This window comes from Neofelis nebulosa, chromosome 12 (genome assembly GCF_028018385.1).
Source record: "Neofelis nebulosa isolate mNeoNeb1 chromosome 12, mNeoNeb1.pri, whole genome shotgun sequence".
In the NCBI taxonomy this organism is placed as follows: domain Eukaryota; kingdom Metazoa; phylum Chordata; class Mammalia; order Carnivora; family Felidae; genus Neofelis; species Neofelis nebulosa.
The window spans coordinates 93,785,005-93,795,877 of record NC_080793.1 but is presented as its reverse complement, the minus strand read 5'-3'; positions in this window follow the sequence as shown (position 1 = coordinate 93,795,877).

The window sequence follows — 10,873 nt, the reverse complement described above, 5'->3', positions numbered from 1 at the left end:
GAGGCTAGCTACGTTGGTAACTTGCCTGTTTACTCTGTAGTGAGCGTGGAGCTGGGGCTTGAACCTCAGCTCTCACAAAGCACACTAACCACTAGGCTACACTGCCTCCATTGCAGGCAGAAATAAACCTCAAGTTCCCAGCACCAACTGCCGCTGGTGAAATTGAAAGCCTTGTGTGGTAGTGAGCTCACTAACACTGCAGGTGTGCAAGCAGAGACAGACCGATTTGTCAGGGAAGTTGCAAAGGATCAGAGAGAGGATTCCTTAAGACCTGCATGCTTCAGTGACAACATTGTATTAGTATGGGTAGTATGGACGTTTTAACAAGATTAATTCTTTCCATCCATGGACATGGAATATCTCTCCACTGATTTGTGTCTTTTTCAATTTTTTTCATCAATGCCTGATAATTTTCAGGTTAAATTTATTCCTAAGTATTTTATTCTTTTTTGGTGCAATTTTAAATGGAATTGTTTTCTTAATTTCTCATTCTGATAGTTCATTATTAGTATATAGAAACACAACAGATCTTTGCATATTGATTTTGTATCCTGCCACATTACTGAATTCATTTATGAGTTCTAGAAGGCTCAGGGTGGAGTCTGTAGGGTTCTGTGTGTGTAATTGCACATGTCTGCAAATGTGACAGCTTCTTCCTTTCCAATTTCAATCCTTCTATTTCTTGTTTTTTCCTAATTACTCTGACTAGGAGACTGTGGTTTTACATTTAAATGAATTTTTTGTAGACAACACATAATTGTGTCTTTCTTATCTATCTCTGCCTTTTAGTGTGAGCACTTAAGCCACTGACATTTAATTTTTGTTTATTTATTTTTGAGAGAGAGAGAGAGAGAGAGCGCGCGCGCACACGCACGCAAGTGGGGGAGGGGCAGAGAGAGAGAGAGAGGGAGAAGGAGACACAGAATCCGAAGCAGGCTCCAGGCTCTGAGCTGTCAGCACAGGGCCCAACGCAGGGCTTGAACCTACAAACTGTGAGATCTAGACCTGAGCTGAAGTTGGTCACTTAACCGACTGAGCCACCCAGGCGCCCTTAAACCATTGACATTTAATGTAGTTATCCATACGGTTGGATTTAAGTCTACAGTATTGATATTTTTTATTTTTCTTCGTTGCTTTTTTTTTTTAATCCCTGCCTCCTTTTAAGGCAAATACCTTTGTTTTATGATTTCAGTTTGTCTCCATGCTTGTCTTATTAGGTAGATTTCTTTTATTTATGCATTTGTGTTATTAGCTGCTCTGGGATTTATGTTGATCACAATCTATGTTCAAATGATATCATATTTTCTCGTATATAATACATGAATTTTACAACAGTCAACTTACATGTCCTTTCCCCCACACTTTGTGTGTTGTTATCATACACTTTAATCCTACATATGTTGTAAACTGCAAAATACGTTGTTGGTTTTTGCTGTAAGCAGTCAATCATCATTTAAGATTAAAAAATGGGAAAATGTGGAGTGCCTGGGTGGGTCAGTCAGTTAAGAATCCCACTTTGGTTCAGGTCACGAGCTTGTGGTTCCTGGGTTTGAGCCCTGCATTGAGCTCTGTGCTGATAGCTCAGAGCCTGAAGCCTGCTTTGGACCCTCTGTCCTCCTTTCTCTCTGCTCCACCCCTAATCAATCACTCTCTCTCCCAAAAATAAGTAAACATTAAAAAAAAAAATTATTCGGGGGTGGGGGGTTGCTGAGTGGCTCAGTTGGTTAAGAGTCCAACTTCAGCCCAGGTCATGATCTCCCAATTTGTGGGTTCGAGCCCTGCGTCGGGCTCTGTGCTGACAGCTCAGAGCCTGGATCCTGCTTTGGATTCTGTGTCTCCCTCCCTCTCTGCCCCTTGCCTGCTTATGCTCTGTCTCTGTCTCTCTCTCTCAAAAATAAAAATAAACATTAAAAAAAAATTTTTAGTGGCAAAATGTATTTCAAATGTATCCACATAGTCGCCAGTCTGGATGCCTGTCCGTCTCCTTCCTGTAGAAGCACAATGTCGTCCTGGCCCCATTCTCGTTCTGCTTGAAGCAATCCTCCCATAACATTTTCTGTCGTTGGGGTCCACTGGTGAGCTGCTAACTCAGCGCTTCTTTCATCTTTCTGGAAAGATGCTTTTATGGAATATAGAATTCTGGGTTGTCATTTTTTTTTTCTCTGAACACTTAAAAATGTTGTCTGATTGTCTTCTGGCCTGCAGTTTCTGGAAAGAAAGCCACCGTCACTGTTACCTCTGATCTTGCAATACGCCTTTCCTTCTCCAGCTGTCTTAAGTACGATGTACCTTAGTGGGGTTTTCTTTATATTTCTGCTATTTAGCATTTGCTGAGTGTCATGGATATTTGGGCATGCAATTCTCCTCAAATTTGGAAATCTCAAGTATAATTTCTTCAAATATTTTTATGTTTTCCCTCTCCTTCTGGGACTCCAATTACTAGTCTGCCAGACCACCAGATATTGTCCCACAGCTCACTAAACCTCTGGGAGATTTGTTTTCAGTATCTCTCGTTTCCTCTGTGCGCTTTATTTTGGATAATTACAATCGCTGGCTATGAGGTGTCTGATTCACTCTTCTGCAGAATCTCCTGTGCCCTCGGCCCTGCCTGGCTTATTGTTCACTTCAACATCACAGTCCTCATCTCTCCATCTTCCACTTGTGTCTTTTTTACACTTCCCGGTTCTTTCCTCATGATGTTCACATTCTCCCTTCTGGCCCTGATCACAGTTATAAGATTTTTAATGTAGTCGTTTAATATTTCCATCTATTAACACCATTACCTGTCACTTCTCGGTCTGCTTGTATGGCCTGATTTTTCTGCTGGTCTTGGGCCATTTTTCTTGCTTCTCTGCATCTCTGCTCATTTGTGGACAGTGTAAGCTTTAGAGTGCTGTTCAGTGCTGTAAGCTTTAGAGTGCTGTTCAGTGCTGTCATTTTTTTTTTAATTTTTTTTAACGTTTATTTATTTTTGAGACAGACAGAGACAGAGCATGAACGGGGGAGGGTCAGAGAGAGAGGGAGACAGAATCCGAAACAGGCTCCAGGCTCCGAGCTGTCAGCACAGAGCCCGACGTGCCCGACGTGGGGCTCAAACTCATGGACCGTGAGATCATGACCTGAGCCGAAGTCGGCCGCTTTACAGACTGAGCCACCCAGACGCCCCAGTGCTGTCATTTTTTTTTACAGAGTGTTACATTTTGTTCTGGCTGAAGTTATGTTACTTGCAGATGAATCCAATCCTTTCGGGTTTTGATTTTGAGATCTACTAGAGGGATTTCTGAGCAGCTCTGGTCCTGCAGGTAACTGAACCCCAGTACTAGGCATGGCCCTTGAGAACATACTACCTAATGCCCTGGGCATCATGAGGACTCTGGGAACACAGACTATTCCCAGCTTCATCTAAACTCCAGGAATTGGTGTCTCCTGCTTTCCGGGATTTCTTTCCTCAGTCTGGGAGTTTCTCTGCCAAAGACTCGTTGGGCCCCTCTGCAGATGCCTGGGACTCTGTCTACAACACCATTCCCTTCTGCATTCTGTTCTGAAATTCCTAACCTTCTTGACGTCCCCAGAACTCAGTGTCTGTGTCTGGAGCTCAGCGAGAGCTCTGAGTCCTGCTGGATTCCCCTGCCCTGCCCTGCTCTGCCACCCAGATGTCTGCTCCGGGCAGTGAGCCGGGACACCTGTGGGGCTCACCTGCTTTTCAGCTTCTCCGCCCTGTGCTGCCGCTTTCCGGTGCCTGGAACTTTCTGGTGCCTGGTGTTGCAGATATTTGTCTCCGCTGTTCTATTTTTGTATGGCCAGAGGGCAACTCCCTTAGTACTCGATCCTTCACGGGCAGAAGTTGAAGCCATCCACTGAGTTCTTAATTTCAGTCATTATGGTTTTCAATTCTAGAATTTCTGTTTGATTGTTTTTAATGGTTTCCAGTTCTCTGAGAATCATTTTCCATTTTCTTATTGGATATGTCAAAGACATGAAATACGAAACTTAATTATTTTAAAGTTCATGTCTGATAATCCCAGGATCGGGGGCATTCTGTGTCTGTCTTTAGTCTTATTTTTTTCTCTGAACTTTTGCTCAATTATTATCTTTTTGTATGCCTTCCTAAATTTGGTTGAGGGCCAGACATCTGTGGTTTACAAACTATGAAGACAGCTCGAGATTTTGGATTCTTTCTCAGACAGAGAGGATTTACTTTTGTTGCTAGCCAGCGGTTAGTGAGGGACAGACTCCCTCATTCACACGACAGATGGAGCTGCCAGAAGCTGCCTTTTGTCCTGGCAATCAGTGATCTGCTTCCTGTCTGCCCTCTCTCCTGGGGTGCACCCCTCCAGGGACCCAGCCGAAAGCCTGGGATGTCCTCTCCTCCTAGGCCAACTCTGAACAACGCTTGAACAATGCTGAACAACTCTGAACAATGCTTGTCCCCAAGCCCAAGGAGCCACCGACAGTGAGCCTTGGGGCCTGTGCAGCAGCGGATACATACCTTGGGGGGAAAGGTACCGGAATCGGGCTCCCCTCCCTGGGCTTTCTGTCTCTCTGCAGTGCTGTTGACAGACATTTAGTTAGAGACTGTGTCCATCTTTTCTAGTTGCTCTTGGTTCGAGGATTAGTTTGAGACATGCTGGTTCATGGTTACAGGAAATAAAACTCAGCACGGATTTCTTCATGGTAGTACTTTTTCAACCTGAAAGGGCAGCGGCTGTGGCCAGTGTAACATCACCAAGAACTCCCCTGTAGTCAGGGCTGACTCCAAGTTCCTGAACGCCAGATCAGGGTGAACAGAACCCTCCACCTCTCCCTTAATGAAGCCGGGATTCGGGATCCTTGAATTAGGGCAAATAGTCATGGAAGAGATTTACAGCCAGGCCACATGCAGGTGCCTCCTTAAACAGGGTGTGGTCAGCTAGGTGCCCAAAGCTGAGGGACTCGGTTATCACATTAAGGTCCCAGAAAAATCATTCAAGTCCGAGTTGCTGGCAAATGCAGGCAAAATGTAGGATTTTCTGAGGGCATGTCATAAAAATCTAGTCCAGTTCCTTGGACTGGACCCCGTTCCTCAGTTGCCTCCAGAACATCCCCCTGATGTCCAACAGCACCTTGGATGCAGGGGCCTGGGCTAAACTTGGTGTCTTCCCCCCAAATCCCTTTTTTTCAGAGAGAAAGTTCTGAAAGGACACAGATTAAACTATTTTTTTTTAACATTTAATTATTTTTGAGAGAGAGAGAGAGAGAGAGTGAGCAAGCGAGGGACAGAGAGGGGGGAGACACGGAACCTGAAGCAGGCTCCAGGCTCTGAGCTGTCAGTACAGAGCCTGACGAGGGGCTCGAACCCATGATCTGTGAGATGGTGACCTGAGCTGAAGTCGGAGGCTTAACTGACTGAGCCCCCAGGCGCCCCTGTTGAAAACAGGGCCTCGCAGGCGCCCCTGGATGAAACTTTTAATGGGGCCACATCAGAGGAGGTCACCTGCGGAATCGGAGAACGGAAGTGGCGGCAACTTACGCTTTCCACCTTTCGCTCCTCTATAGTCTTGAAAACAATTTTAAACCATGGATTGGTATCGCCCTTAGAATAAAACACACCTGTCCCTCCCGTGCTCCCTGCAATGCCCACGAGGGTAGCGCCCCCACCCATCCCCGCTCACTCCGCCCCTGACCCCTTTCCCCGCCCCCCCCATCCCGTGGGAACACGGAAGGAGGCCCACCCCCACCCCCAAGTCCAGCTCCTCTGGTGCTCCGCTCCTGTTTAACTGACTCAAACGCACGCCTGCTCGTCAGAGCAGCGGGTCCTCATGGCTGTGCCTACGGTGAAGCCCCAAGTCCTGGACGCGGAGCAGAGACTCCCCTCCACCTGAACCCAGGCCTTCCCCCGCCAGGTCCGCTCGGTTCTCTCTCTGCGGCAGGGGGGCTTCCGGTCGGGGCGGGGCTTCCGGTCCAGGCCGGCGGCGGGGCGGCTGTGAGGCCTGGCGGGTCGCAAGTTCACGAGTGCTGCAGGCAGGCCTGCGTGCGGGACTCGGAGGGCTAGGGTCCAGGGCAGGGTGCCCCAAGCACCGCTCCCTGCCTCGTCTTTCCCTCGCTGTTCTCTGGGGTGTGTGGCCCGTGCTTCCGCCGACGCCTCGGGCCATCCACTTTCCCGACACGGTGCTGCTTCTCCCGGCGATGGCATCAAAGTAACACAAGGTCTGGAACGTCGTGGGCCTGATTGAATTCTGGAAGGTGACTTACCACTGTGAGACCCAGGTCACTCTTCCAGAAAAGGGGGTTCCCGGAGGTTGGAGGACTAGGAAAGAAAAGGGCGAGGCCCCAAGCCCAGCTCCTGCCACAGCAGTTCTGCCACAGACGCCAGCCTGCCCCTTGTCCTCCGGGGTCCCCGTGCCCCAGCGCCCTCTCCGCGTAGCGCCTCGGGCTCAGCTCAGCCGTCAGCGCCCGACGCCAGCGTATGGGCTCACAGCCTGGCCGGTCCGCATCCTTCCAGGGCATGGGCCGCAGAGTAACTGACCCCCAACGCTGTCCTCGTCCCGATCTCCCAGACCTGCGACCATGCGACCTTACTCGGCCAGAGGGTCCCTGCAGACGTGGTAGACTGGTCCTGAGATGAGGGATGGTCCTGGATGATCGGGGGCCGGGCGAGGCCATCACTGGGCCCCGATAATCCGGAGACAGGACAGTCAAAGAGGCAGATGCTGGAAGCCACCATCAGAGTGATGCAGCCGAAGACTCTCCAACCCCCCAGATGCTGAAGAGGCCGGGAGACGGGTTCCCTCCCTCCCCCCAGGCCCCACAGGGAACCAGCCCCAGCCACACTTGAGCCCATGAAACCAACTTCATGCTTCTGGGCCTCAGAAAGGTAAGATATGAAATCTGGTCTATTTAAGTCACCAGGTTTGTGGTAGTTTGTTACCAGCAGTAGAAAATTCGTGCGGGAAGAGTGAGAGCCTCACCCGGCACCGTCTCCCTGCGGTTTGCTATGGGGGCAGTGGCCCATTTTTCTTAGGTCGTAGATGCATGTTTGACATCCTTGAGAAGGCCAGGGCAGGGTCTGCTGAAGTCAGTCAACAGCCAGCAGGTCTGAAGACTCGAGCGACACCCCACAGGCTTAGCGTGATGGCCACACGCCTCCTCCTGACCCCAGAGGTTGCTCTCAGACCTGTGGTCCGTCACACCCGTCACACCTGCAAGGATCTTTTCTCACTGTGAAAGCGACACCTGCCCACCCCTGTGCGGCAGCAGGAGGCGGGCCACCTCCTCCACATGGGGCCTTGTCTGCTGCTCCCACTCCCTCACACTTGTCTGCCGGTAAAGAACAGAGAGGCCCCGACTGGCTGTTCGTTTTCTGTAAGCAGAGAGTTGCAAGTATGGCCACAGAATGCATTAATTTCGGATTGAATTTCGTGAGTGACATGTGGTCCCTGGGGGTTATCTATTGCAGAATTTATTAAATCCCAGCATTACCAACCAGGGGTTTTTCAAAGTGTAGACTTTGTTAGAAATGTAAATCCTCAGGGGTGCCTGGGGAGCTCAGTCGGTTAGGCATCTGACTCTAGATTTCGGCTCAGGGCATGATCTCACAGTCTGTGAGTTTGAGCCCCACGTCGGGCTCTGTGCTGACAGTGTGGAGTCTGTTTGGGATTCTCTCTTCCCCCTTACCCTTCACTTGCTCTCTCTCTCTCTAAGTAAATAAATAAACTTTAAAAAATTAAAAAAAACCAGAAACATAAATCCTCAGGTCCCGTCCTAGAACCGTCTGTTATGGACTGAATGTTTGAGTCCCCTCAAAATTCATATGTTGAACTCCTAATCCCGATGTGATGATGTTAGGAGGTGGGACTTTGGGAGGAGATCTGGTGACTTTGTAAGAGAGGGCCCAGAGAGCCCCCTCATGCCCTCCACCATGTAAAGATACAACAGGAAGTCTGCAACCCAGAAGAGGGTCCTCACATGACCCACTGGCACCCTGATCTCAGAGCCCCCGCCTCCAGAACCATCAGGAAGGAATGTGTGTTGTGGAGGCCACCCCGTCTGTGGTGCTTGGTTACAGCAGCCCATGCTGGCTGAGACACTGCACGTCCCTGAATGCCCAGTGGTCACGTCTTACCAAGTCCTCGGTGAATCAGGTGCACACTCAGACGGAATACCGATCTGCCTTGCTCCTGCTGGACACGCTTCTGCAGCAATAAGGCACCGTGTAGCCCCACTTGCATACCTTGAAAGCCAGGGACTCACTACCTAAATTAGGTTTGGTCATCAAAAGCTCTTTCTTGTATTGAGTCAAAATCTGTCGCTGTGTCCTGAACCCGTGTCTCCATTCTGCCCCTGGGAGGCACTTAGAAAATAAGTGTATTCCGCTGATGTCCTTCCTCCAGCCACTGGCGCGCCCAGAGGGCAGAGTCCCCGGATGGCTCCACGTCTGGGGGCTCTGTCCAGGCAGCCAGAGGCCCCAAGCAGGGGTGCTGTGTGAACTTCTTGCCTTGCTGCCTATAGACTCCAGTGCCTCCTCTGAAGTGGGCAGTGATCAAAGTGGGACACAGGGCACCTGGGATGTCCACCTTTCCCCTCGCCAGCTCTCGCTCAGGTGGGCATGTCCCAGTGGCTCCAGAGCTGTGCCCTCAAACCTGCCTGGGCCTTCCTTTGCTGTGTTCTCACTGGAGGCCCCTGTCAGTTACCCGATTCTGTCCTAGCACTGCTGAGGCTGAAGCTGTTTTCTCTCGGCATCAGACGGTCTTTGTGTCTTTGCCTCTGTGGCTCATTGTGGCTTGTCATGGCTCTTACAGCTGCTGGAGGTTCACACACCCTGGCTCCCAAGTGCAGGAGATGTGCAGGAGGGGGGGCTCAGGAAGGAAAGAGGCTGCAGATTTGAGTGGCAGAAAGGGGCCAAGGTGGTGAGAGATGGAGGTCAGAAGGGCCTGGAGGGGGAGGGGGCCATGCAGCATTGGGAGTGACACGAGCCAGGTCAGGTTTGGGGAGCCCCTCTGTTCGCTGGATTCGGTGACAAGTGCCAAGGGGGTGTCCTCAGAGGATGAGTGAGGAAGGGCATTTCTGGCCCAGGGAACAGGCCTGGCAACGTTCAGAGGAGAAAGGAAGGAGCAGGACCTGGTGGGAAGCTGTACCTCACTCTATGAGATTCGGACCCCGATTCTTTCTTCATTACAAGCAGCTTCCAGGAGCACCGGTGTCCTCCTGCCCGGTCCACATTGGCTATGAGTGGTCGAGGCTGGACTCCATCTGTCCAGCTGGCCTCAGGCTGGAGGCGCATCCCCGCCTGGGACTCCAGACTCGGGTGGGGTGTGAGCCGGGGCCATGGTTTCATTCTGTGCCATCAATCAAAGTTCACATGACCAGCTGGCTGTCAGGGGCTCAGCTGGTGGAGATGCCAACTCTGGTCATAAGGAGAAATGAGTGTTTGGAAAAATACAACCCACCCCAACCAGGGAGCCTGACCAGGTCTGGGGGTGGCAGGGACGAGGGACAGAGCATGGGCCTGATGGGCAAGCAGACTACAAGGTCAAGTCCAGTGGCCCCCAAATGTCTTTTTTAGCTGGTTTGGGAAAGCCAGGCTCCAGTCGGACCCCAGGCATCAGAGAAGGCTGCCCTAACAAAGTGCCACAGATGGGCAGCTTTGACAACAGAAACAGATACTGTCAGTCCCGCGATGCAGGCATGGGCAGGGCTGGTGTCCCCTGAGGCCTCTCTCCTGGTGTGTAGATGCCATCCTCTCCCCGTGTCGCCCCTCCAACCCTCTACGTGTGTCTGTGTCCTGATCTCCTCAGTCATGTTGGGCTAGGGCTCACCTGCCATCAGCCCTCAGGGAAGAAGGGTCAGGGAGCCGATGTGGGGGGTACCGCTTGCGGGGTGGGGGGGGGGGTCTGTGCATCCTCCAGGCCTCTGGGAGGCCATGACTCGACCCATCACCCCCCATGCTACCCCACGCGTTCAGTCCCTGGGAATCAGCCTCAGTGCAGACACGGAAAATACACTTCTTTTCCTCCGGTGCATGGTCACTTTAGCAAGCGGACTGAGGTCCCTTTGGGAGACGTGGGTGAGAATACGTGTGTGAATCCGCAGTATCCGCATGGTGTCGTCTCTCGAGGGATTTGGGGCCAGTGAACCGACTCTCCATTGTGGCACTTCAAGCCCGGTTTTTGGCCACCAGACCTAGAGGGTTTTTTTGGTTTCGTTTTAATTTTTTTTAAATGTATATTTATTTTTGAGAGAGAGACACACACAGAGTGCGAACAGGGGAGGGGTGGAGAGACACACACACACACACACACACACACACACACACACACAGAATCCGAAGCAGGCTCCAGGCTCTGAGCCGTCAGCACAAAGCCCGACGCGGGGCTCAAACTCACGAACTGTGAGATCATGACCTGAGCTGAAGTCGGACGCTTAACTGACTGAGACACCCAGGTGCCCCGCTCCCTAGGTTTCTGACCCGCATTAGCAAAATCTTGAAAATCTTCCAGCATTCAAACTGCGTCCTCCTGGGTCACCTCCCCATGTTCCCTGGGGTCATGCTCAGGTCTGACCTAAACCACGGGTCTAGAGGCAACAGGAGTGGTTGGGGTGGGCCTTGAAAAGGATGAGTATCCCTTTTTGAGGCACTTGCCCAGGAGTCCCGATATCAAGGGTGTTAAGCAGAAGCAGCTGTCTCCTTCGACAGCAAACAAGCTGTTTCCCTGGCGGTGGAGGCTCAGAATGATTTGCCAGTCCAGTATTGTCAGTTTCATCTGGGTCCAACCAGATTTCTCCATTCCCAGTGTCTCCTTTTCCAAGTTTCAAGATTACGTTCCTTCCCGATCAAAACCCTAACTTTCACAGGGGAAGCTCGGCAAGACTGAATCTGGCTGCCGAAATCTAGCAC